The 11,402-nt window shown below is 48.8% G+C and overlaps 1 pseudogene; it reads left to right on the top strand.

Annotated features, from left to right (window-relative positions):
* LOC125945720 (uncharacterized) overlaps positions 1 to 8,415 on the top strand; it is a 19,839-nt pseudogene extending 11,424 nt beyond the window's left edge.
* The last annotated feature ends 2,987 nt before the right edge of the window (positions 8,416 to 11,402 follow it).

The following is an 11,402-nucleotide window of genomic DNA, read 5'->3' as shown; positions in this document are numbered from 1 at the left end:
CGTCAACTACCCCTTTTTCGACTTTGACAAGCGACGACGAAGAGCGTCGCCGGAAGAACAAATGCATCATCAGAAAAGACATGAACCCGCAAGGCGAAAAAACCCAAGGCGAACTCGACGAATACTACGTTGTGCAAGAAAGAAACGTCGCCGAACACACATTCAGCACCACCTATCAGGACTGCTCCCACTCCAAGGATTCATGCGACAACGCTGTGCACGACGAAGGAAAAGACACGGGCACTTTCTTGGCAAACCAGACCAACAGAGACGTCGCCGCAACGACCCAGTCCACCGCACGTTCGAGCAGGGTACACCATGTGTCTGGAAGTCGCAACGACATCCGAGTTCCCACGGCTGCTGTGTGTCCGAACCTTTCTTCATCGGAGCATGGATATGTCTTCCGGAGTGCAACAGCCAACCTCGGCCACCTGAGCTCTTCTGGACGTCACCGGACTGCCACACTAAAATCGTTCATGCGAGGCGATTAAGAGGGTATCATCCGCCCCTGTGCCTACGACTCTCTCGGGGGGGGGGGTGGGGGGGGGGGAGGGGGAAGTGTGTAACGAACCACACAAGAACGGTACCGTGCATTAGTGGGGAAAGAAGAAGATTAAGAATAAACGCAGTGTTCGAGCGACCCTGTTGTTCTACGTCCGCAACCTCCTGATCGCGTTACATATATATATATATATATATATATATAGATATATATATATATATATATATATATATTGTTGGTGGAGGTCGTGCTCACACTCGCTCCGCTTTGCCGTTGCCTCCTGCTTTTGTGCATGAATAGAAACGCCGAGCGAATCTAACTTTAGCGCCTACTAATAATTGGTGGAGCGTGCTGGTGCCATGTTTCAACCTGGAACTCCCTACCCGGACTCTACCCCCAGCTGCGACAATGCACGCCTAGTGGTCGCCGGCTCCGGCGTACCAAGATAGCGAGACCCTGTCATTTTCAACGGCACCGACGAGCACGACCTCGAGGACTGACTCACTTCGTATCAGCGCCCACAATAAGCGGGATGACGGCGACAAACTCAGCAGTGCCAACTTTTACCTGGCGGGCGTAGCACAGCGGTGGTTTCCCGACCACAAAGCTGATATTGCCAACTGATCATCCCTAAAAACGGGCTTCGTGAAAGTCTTCGACCGACCCACTGTTCGCGAGCTCCGTGCAAGACAGCGCTTGCGGTCGCGCCAAGAAATCCGGCTAGAACTTCACGTCCTTCACTGAGGATATTGTAGACCTGCGCCGTCTCATCAATGCTGTTATTTCCAAAGCTGATAACATCAGTCAGAAATATAGTCGTGACGCAAGCTTGTCTTTTCCATCATATTCGCCTGGAACATTAATATGGCTCCGCATTCGCTCCTCTAGTCCCGGCCTTTCAATAAAGTTCAACTCAAAGTATGACGGCCCTTACAGGGTTCTATGACCGACGTCCCTGGTCAACTATGCCATTGAGCCTATTGAGCCATCTACGGACCAACGGCGTCGTGGACGCGAAACTGTTCATGTCACCCGACTGAAGCCGCACTACGACCCACTAGTGCTGCCTATTCCATAGGTCGCCAGGATGGCTATTTTTCCACCGGGAAATGATTGTAGTGTCAAATAGAGGTGCCAGCAGAAGACGAACAAGAAGACGGTTGTTGTTTTAGGAACTCGCGCTCGCTCCTCTTGGCCGTTGCCTCTTTCTGTGCATTCATATAGTCAAGTTAGTATGTACGGTGATACCAGCTGGCAACTTTAACCTAAAGCAATCACAGTTTCAGTACGACACCTTCACTGAGAGCGCGTCTTCGTCGTCGTCGACACCCAGCTCACTTCGCCGTCCTCAGCTTCCGCAAAAGCGGCAAACCCACAACACAGCCAACTGTTATGCACGTGGCAATACCCCGCTTCTAGAAAGCATCGTCTCGATGCTTCAAATGTGAAAGATTGGAGGAGGAGGAGGGAAAACTTTATTTTCGTCAGATGCAGAGTTATTTAAATTACTGGGTTTCTTCTGCTAGGCGGCGTGAGGTGGCCGTAAGCCCTTGACTTTCGGCGACCTCCAAAGCCCAGTTGACGGTCCGCAGCTGGACCGCGGGATCCGAGCTGGACACCGCTACCTCCCAGTCTGAAGTGTTATTAAGCTCGAGTTCCGCCCTAGGTTTCAGCCCAGGGGCAGTCGCTCATTATATGTGTCAAATCCGCTTTATAGGCGTCGCAGTTCTTGCATTTAGGTGAGAAGCAGCCCGGATATATTAGTGAATATTTGTAAGGGTTGGCAAATGAGCCAGTCTGCAACTGTCTCCAGGTCACCTGTTGCAGTTTATTCAGTGATTTATGCGGAGGGGGGGTATTTTTGTCTACCTTCGCGGTAGTGCATAGTAATTTCATGGAATGTCACCATGCGATCCCTCGCTGAACCCAGGTCGAGGCCTTCCACCGCCCGGCTGACGAAACCTCGGGCATAATTGTGGGCAGCCTCATTTCCTGGGTGCGAGGAATGTGCTGGGACCCAGATGATTTGAATCTGGCGATCAGGCGGTGGATATTTGTTTAGAATTTGCATGGCCGGTTTGTGGATTTTGCCACTGGCAAAGTTTCTAACTGCGGTTTTGGAATCGCTAAAAATGATTTCCGCGGTGGTGCCACTTATAGCCAGAGCTATAGCTGCCTCTTCTGCTTCCTCTGCATGCATGCAACAAATTGTTGCGGAGGAGTGGGCCTGACCTTGATTGTTGACTATACCTATAGAGAAGGCATCTCGACTTGGGTATTCCGCAACGTCGACGGGGACTATATCCTGCAGACCCGAGTAGTGTATATGTAGAGCTTTAGCTCTTGCTCTCCTTCTGTCCTTGTGATGTTCAGGATGCATGTTTTTTGGTATTGGGTCTATCCTTAAATTTCTGTGGTATATTAGGGGAAGTTTACATATTGAGGTGTGTGTGGATCCGTATCGGATCCCCAGGTCCTCCAGTATGTGTCTTCCTACTTGAGTTTTGGATAGCCTCTCCAGTTGGGCTAGCTTGTGTGCCTCGACCAGCTCCTCTAGGGTATTGTGAATTCCCAATTCAAGGAGCTTCTCATTAGCCGTGTATCTAGGGAGGTGAAGGGCTGATTTGTATGACTGTCTAATTAGGCAATCGATTTTCTTCTTTTCAGCCGGGTAGAGGTGCAGGTAAGGAAGGGAATATACTATGCGGCTCAGGACGAAGGCTTGGACAAGTTGCCTGAGATCCGCTTCCTTCATGCCTTTATGCTTGTTTGCTATTCGTCTAATTAGCCTGTTTGTTTGGCTAACGCATCCTATGATTTTGCTCAGGGTGAATGCGTTCTTTCCGTTGTTTTGTACGTGCATCCCCAGAATTCTAAGGGTCTGCACCTCTTGTACGTACGTGCCATCTACCATCACCTTGATGTCCGGGTGAGGTGTCTTTGCTCGTGGTTGAGCCCTTATAATCAGAAGTTCTGGACTTTTGGGGGGAGCATGACAGGCCTATTTGATTCGCATGATATGACACTTGATCTGCTCCTGCTTGTAGTGTTTCCTCGATCTCACTATCACTTCCGGTATTAACCCAGAGGGTGATATCGTCAGCGTATAGTGAGTGTCTCAAACCAGGGATTGTGCTAAGTGCGGTAGCTAGCGGTATAAGAGAGATGTTAAATAGTAAAGGGGATAGTACTGATCCCTGTGGAGTTCCTTTGCTGCCAAGTTGCAATATGGAAGATGCGACGGAGCCTAGCTGGAGTTCGGCAGTCCTGTCGGAGAGGAAGGCTTTGATATAGTTGTATGTCTTGCGTCCGACATTGAGTTTCTCCAATGCAAGCATGATTGCCTCATGATTAATGTTGTCAAAGGCTTTTGTTAGATCTAGGGCTAAGACAGCTCTAGTTCTTTTCCTGTGAATAGGGTGTAAGACCTCTTCTGAGAGTCTTAGCATGATGTCTTGGGTTGATAGATTTCCTCTAAAGCCTATCATGGTGTGCGGGAAGTAATTATTGTCATCCATGTGGCTCTGTAGCCTGTTTAGAATTACGTGCTCGAGCACTTTGCCTAAACAGGAGGTGAGAGATATGGGCCTGAGGTTCTGCAAGTCAAGCTTCTTTCCCGGTTTCGGGATGAAGACTATCTTTGCATGCCTCCAGGATGAGGGGAGTTCCCCTCTTTCCCAACATTCGTTGAAATATTTAGTAATTGCTTCGATCGAGGCATCATCTAAGTTTCTTAGTGATTTGTTTGTAACCCCGTCCGCGCCTGGAGCCGAGGAGGTCCGAAGTCTTTGAAGCGCTGCTCGCACTTCAGACTCTTGGATCTCCTCGTCCAGTTTGCGGTTCGGGGCTCCCAAGTAGCTCGATAGAGAGACTTTGTTTGATGTGTCTAGGTACTTCTGTCTGAGTTGCTCGACGAGTTCTTTATCTGTGAGCGCATGGTTATGCACTAGTCTAATGATGTTTTTACTTTGCGCTATTTTGCTGGTCGCGGGATCCAGCAGGTGTCTGAGGAGGTGCCAAGTATCCTTGAGTCCAAGTTTGCCACTCATTTGGTCACAGACTTGGCCCCACTGTTGCCTGGCAAGCTGTTGTGCATAATCTTCTATCTCTTTGGATAGCTTTGCAATTTTAATGCGCAGTGGTCGATTGAGTTTCTGCGTTTGCCACCTTCTCAGCAGACTGTCGTATGCTTCCCACATATGTAGCAGCCGACTGTCCACAGTTTTTGGTGCCTCTGAAGATGGGATTGATTTCGTTAATGTTTTAACATCATGGATGAGGTCTTTGACCCATTCATCTAGGTTACTTATCTCATTCCCTGCGGTTTGATCTCTGAGTTGTCTGAATTTGTCCCAGTCCGTAATTTGGACCGGTTTCCTGCCTCTACCTCTGAGGTTCTTGGCAGTTATAGTAGTTGCCACTATGTAGTGGTCGCTACCTAGGTTAGTCATAGTGTTTTGCCATGTCACTTGCCCTATATACTTTGTGAGCATCAGGTCTGGAGATGTGTCAACCTGTGTGCTCCTGCCAATTCTAGTATGGGTGACTGGGTCTGTGTGTAGCGTAAGGCGCGCATCCTGGATCTAATTCCAGAGATGCGTGCCTTTCTTATTATTGGCTCTGTATCCCCAGACCATGTTTTGTGCATTAAAGTCCCCCACTATGACTAGTGGATTCTGTTTGGAAATTTTGAGTGTCCTATTTATTGCTTCGATAATGGTAGGGTGTCCTCCATTAGGGTTGCTGTAAACATTAAGTATGAATAAGGCGGGTATGCCTACCTTTTGTGGAATTAGTTCTACTAGGAGACAGTCAAAGTCAGACACTTCTAGGTCATGTTCTATGGCCGTTAAATTTCTCTGGACTAAAGTGGCAATTTGGTATTTCTCTGAAATTTTGTTTTCATAGGTTTTATAGTTCTGCAGTTTAACATTGCCAAGTGTTTCCTGTAAGGCAATAACGTCGGGGACTTTTTCTTTAAGGTTTTGTATGTGGAACTGCAGATTACTTCGTTTTTTTCCGAAGCTTCTACAGTTCCATTGCCAGATTGTTATGTCATTATGCAGTCCCGCCATGTTGAAGTACATGGGGGTTTCTGGATGCTGCCTGGCACCTGAAGTAGTTGCACCCTGCTCATAGTTGGATGTGAAGCTAGCAAAGGCTGCTTCTTGTTTGCTTTGTCTGGCCTCAAGTGCTTCGATTCTGCTGCCAATTTGCGCGGCAAATTGTGCGAAATTTTTCTCCAGCATGGATTTAATTTCATCCATGGGGTCTTTTTCAGTCGTCAGAGGTCGCTTTTTTGCGGGGGGGTTGCGTTGTGGGGAGGATGATCGCGAAGAGGCTGCCGATGCAGCGGGTGTGTTAGCTATTTGTCTTTGGGGTGTGTTTGTGGTGGAGTGTTGAACTATAGAGCTATTAGTTTGCTCTCTCTCTGCTCTCAGTTTGTTAATTTCCTCCTGCAATTGAGCGACTATGGAGGTTAGGTGCTCATTTTGTCTTTCTAGGTGTTGTATTCTTTCGTCTGCTTTAGACCGGGAGGTAGGCGGACCCCAGCTCACCTGTTTTGACCGGTCTTTGGAGACGCTTCTGGACAAGGGCGGGAAGGAGCTTGACCTGCTTCGACTTCTCGTTCCAGGGCCGCGTGTGGCTGAAGGGGACCGGCTTCTTGAGACGTGTCCATCATTCTTCTTGGGTGGTGCAGGTGAGGTAGCAGGTTTTCTTTGTTTTTCGTAGCGAAACTTGCACCTTCTGGTCCCGGTGACGTGATCTCCCTTGCAGACGATGCATTTCGGGGTGCAATCTGGGTTTTCTTTCTTCGGATGGCTTTGTCCGCATCGGTAGCAGAGCTCTTGCTTCTCTTGCGGGCATACATCCGCTCGATGTCCTGGTCTCCGGCAGTTGAAGCAAGCTTCAATTTTCGGCTTGAAGTAGTAGCATCTCACGACACCGCCGAAGAGATCAATGCTCTCCGGTACTCTTGTGGTGCTGACGAAGATGATCAGAACAGACTTAGTCTGTCCCAATCTTCTAGCTCCAGCGATTTCGAAGTTCTTGCCTTTGTTACGCTGTTGTAGGTCCTGCAACGTTTCGTGGTTGCTGTGGCCTGAGTATATGTTATAGCAAATACCCCGTACAGACTCGTCGGGGGGTGCAATGTAGGCATTCAATTCGAAAGTTTCGTCTTCGAGTTGGATGTTCTTGATAGCAACGTATTGCTGCGCTCTCTGTTCTGACGGAGTTGCGACGGTGTAGGAGTTATTCGTAGGGTTAACACGGGCCTGGTCGTCTCTCCTCGCATCCGCGACCTTAACCTTTGCACCACAGATAGTGGCCTGAAGGAGTTCGATGACGGTAAATTTATTCAAATTCATTCCGCCTTTCGGCCTGAACACAATTTTGAAGAATTCGGTAGGTAATCTCGGCAAAGGACTCCACTTGAGAATCATGCGGGTCCGCACAGCGGGCTTCTTAGTCGGCGGCGCTGGCTTAGTGTTCGATGTCGACGTGGTCGGTGAGGAAAGTGACAACGACTCACTTTTTCTGCGGCGGTTGGACATCTTCTGCGCTTGAATGGCAGAGATCCATTGACTGGTGTCGTCATACTCTTCCACTGGGATATCCATCCCGTCTGTGGCGTATTCACGTGGCATACCAGTCCTCGGCGGCCGTAGTCGTGCTAGGCCTTCTCGGGCGTGGTTGGTAGAAAAGGCCCAAAAATGGGCCAATAAGTCCCCTCCGCACCAAAAATTGGTAGCGGTTCGGGTCCTTAAGTACTCACGAACACTTTGAAAGTGGTTTTGAGCTCGTATGTATCCGAAGGCCGCGCACAGAGAGCAAAAACGACGAAGCCCATGTGAGGCACGTCCGAACGCTATGCACGTCGTCTTCTTGGAAAAATTGGAAGTCGTCAATTGGAAAAATACAAAGTGCATACACGGCAACACTAATAAAGTTTGTGTTAAAGTTTGTGATGAAGTTTGAGAATGGCCTCGTAAACGTAAGTGGTACAGTTTCATCCTGGCAACATGAACAATGTTCGTATTCTGCACACGACGGGATCACCGAATCGTGTCTTCAGGAAGAACTTCGTAGTTGACTTCGCTGAGGCGACAGAGGACTCTGTAGTGGCAGAAGTAGAGGCGCAGTAACTTTTCCGACCGGCCGCGCTGGCCAATCGGGGCCCATACCCAAACTTTATCACCGGGTTGGTAGACAACCTCGCTATGGCGAGCGTTATAGCTCTGGGAATCTATGCATTTCTGTTTCAGGATTCGCTCACGTGCAATCTTGCAAGCGGCGTCTGCGAGCTGGGTAAATTCATTGCCGTGGTAATGTCGGATTGTTCGGGAGGAGCATGGCGTCGAGCATGGTCGTTGCCTCACGGCCGTGGAGCACACGTAAAGGAGTGAACCCAGTAGTTTCTTGAACAGCAGTGTTGTACGCGAATGTAACGTAAGGCAACACATCGCCCCAGTTCTTGTTGTTGCTGCCGACATGCATGGAAAGCTTGTCAGCGATTGTTTTATTTGACCTCTCCGTAAGACCATTGGTCTGAGGATGGTATACAGTGGCTCGGCGATGAGCTGCACTAAGCGTCATGACGTCTTGCATCATCTGAGCTGTGAAAGCTGTACCACGATAAGTTATGGCTACTGCTGGTGCGCCATGCCGGAGGACGATGTTGTGGATGAAAAAGTGTGCAACATCACTGGCAGTGGTTCGCTGATAATCGCGTCAGATTCGTCAGATATGTGAAGTCAGACAATGCGTCAGATAATCGCGTCAGAGTCGCAAACACGATCCATTGGTTGCCAGCAAAAGACTGAGGAAAGGGCCCGAGCAAGTCCATGCCAATTTGTTGAAATGGTTGTGTTGGTCGTGTAACAGGTTTCAGGAAACCGGCGGGGCGCTGAGGTGGAGCCTATCGGCGCTGGCAGTCGCGGCAAGTTTTCACATAATGCTGGAATTCCTCCGCATGCTTAGGCCAGTAGTAGCGTTGTCGAATTCCGGCCAAGGTACGCGCGAATCCCAAATGCCCTGAAGAGGGCTCATCATGGCCGGTGGACAAAATATCGGCACGCAGTGCGGACGGAAAGACCAGGATATGTCCAGTCGCTGATGGGTATAGAAATTCTTTTTATACAAGACATTACTGCGGTGACAGAACGAAAATGGTGAACGCGGGAAATTCTGTGGAGGATGCGAACTTCGTCCTTCAAGATAGTCGATAAGCTGCCCGAGCTCTAAATCGTCATGTTGTTGCTGAGCCGAATCAGATAGCGCAAAGGAAACGACCGTAATCGTCAGCATCACTTGACACGGTTTCAAGCGAAGCGCGCGAGAAACAGTCAGCGTCAGTGTGCTTCCGATCAGACTTGTAGACTATTGTTACATCAAATTCTTGAAGACGAAGGCTCCACCTGGCAAGACGCCATGAAGGGTGTTTGAGATTATCTAGCCAACAAAGGGGATGATGGTCGGTAACCAGTCTGAATGGACGGCCCTATAAATATGGCCGGAACTTAGCTATCGCCCAGACGGCAGCTAATCATTCCTTTTCAATGGCAAAGTAGTTGCGGCAGAAGTTTAAGTGTGGCTAGCGTAAGCAATAACACGTTCAACGCCATCTCGCCACTGCACGAGGACTGCACCAAGGTCGATGTTGCTAGCGTCGGTGTGCAGTTCAGTATCGCCGTCTTCATCAAAGTGTCCAAGTAGGGCGGTGTCTGGAGGCGCCGCTGAAGCGCGGAAGAAGCATCTCTTTGCTCGGGACCCCAAACCAACGGGATATCTACTTTTGTCAAACGAGTCAGTGGTTCTGCAATTTTGGAACAATTTTCTACAAAGCGTCTGTAGTATGCATGCCCAGAGGCCCACAAAAGTGGCGGACGTCACGTTTGTTGGCTGGTGGTGGTAGCGCGCGACAGCCATACTCTTTTCTGGGTATGGCCGCACACCAGCGTGGCTAACAATGTGGGCGGGGAACTTCAGCTCCTGATAATCTAAATGACATTTCTCAGGGTTTACTGATAGGGCTGCATAGTGAACGCCTGCGTGTGTGTGTGTGTGTGTGTGTGTGTGTGTGTGTGTGTGTGTGTGTGTGTGTGTGTGTGTGTGTGTGTGTGTGTGTGCGTGCGTGCGTGCGTGCGTGCGTGCGTGCGTGCGTGCGTGCGTGCGTGCGTGCGTGCGTGCGTGCGTGCGTGCGTGCGTGCGTGTGTGTGTGTGTGTGTGTGTGTGTGTGTGTGTGTGTGTGTGTGTGTGTGTGTGTGTGTGTGTGTGTTGTGTGTGTGTGTGTACGCTTTCCTAAGCTGTCCCATCCCCTCTCTTCCTCTCTCACGAGACCGCCTTCCCAAACTTCACACGCATATTTTTTTTTACACTTTGACAGTCATAATGCTATGTATTAGCAGAAAAACATGAATATAAAGGAAGAGATAACAAAAAACACCGCATATCTACGAAGTGAATGATGATGAGTGGTCGAAGCACCGGGGGATCGATCATTCGGGCAAAACGCCGGAAGCGTTCTCCGGAAGCCGGAAGCTGGCTTCCGGAAGTGGAAGCGGAACCTGGCGTGGAAACGGAAGCGGAACCGGACGCGGAAGCCGGAGCTTGGCGTACTTATACTATATATATATATATATATATATATATATACATACATACATACATACATACATACATACATACATACATACATACATACATACATACATACATACATACATACATACATGCATGCATACATACATACATGCATACATACATACATACATACATACATACATACATACATACATACATACATACATACATACATACATACATACATAGCGGTCTCCATGCCAACCAGAGCTACGGACTACGAGGGACAAGGCTCGGCCCTAAGGTGCTTCGCCCCTAAAAGAATGAAGAGTAATACCCGTGCCACAGGGGCAAAGTAAAGTGCACTTTGAGCGAGTGCACTTCAGCGCGCTGCATGTCACTTTGGCGGTGCGCTGCTACACGAGAAAGAAAAGTGTTCTTTCAAATTGATGGCCATGGCGACCGGGAGTCAGGCGGGAAGCATAATATAAAGCTGTGTGCACGAAAACAGTTTATTATTGTTAGAAACAACATTTACCATCTACCTTTATAAGCGCCGGCAACGACGGAAACTTGACCAGCAACAGTCAAAACGACTCGATCCGCCAAACAACTGCGCAGTCATTACCCGGCGTCGTCGTGAACAGCCCGAGAGCGAGAGTAGTTTTCTTGCTGTTCTTGTTTTTTTTTTGTATTTTTGCGATGTGGTACATTTTGTTATCTAGTAACGTTAGCAATTTAAAACAATGATAATAATATTACTCCTGACTCTTCTTTCAATATCACTTTATGTATCTTTTAAGCATTTCTAACGAGGCTACACACTTCGCCACCGCGAAGTGAGTTCGCCGAACACACTCACCGGCGAGTGAACTCTGCAGTGAGTGTCACTAAGCGTTCCGGTCTCGCAGCCTGCGAATGACACTAGCCGCGAAGTGCACTCGTTCAAAGTTCACTTTACACTTTGCCCGTGTGGCACGGGTATTAGCGAGAGTGAACACACTCGGCAAATGAATGACCGCTAATAGTCACAAGCATTCATACACACAGTGCAATCGATTTCAAGAAGCACAGTAGGTCTTGTGTTTAGGTCAAGTTCCCAAGGTATTTTCTCCGAGAGTGGTCTGCCGTCGAAGCGGCTAATAGTAGCTAAAGCGTTGAGTGTGGAAGTGGCACTGAAGGTATTCTGTCTCGTCAATCACCGAAAATTGCACGCCGCTCTGTTGGCCATTCCAGTTAGGAATAAAAGAACTTGCAAATACGATGCCCAGCCATATGCAACATAGCATCTTTGTTTTGCGACGGGAGAGTCCTG

Source organism: Dermacentor silvarum, chromosome 5 (genome assembly GCF_013339745.2).
Source record: "Dermacentor silvarum isolate Dsil-2018 chromosome 5, BIME_Dsil_1.4, whole genome shotgun sequence".
NCBI classification, from domain to species: Eukaryota; Metazoa; Arthropoda; class Arachnida; order Ixodida; family Ixodidae; genus Dermacentor; species Dermacentor silvarum.
This window is presented reverse-complemented; position numbering and strand designations above follow the sequence as displayed.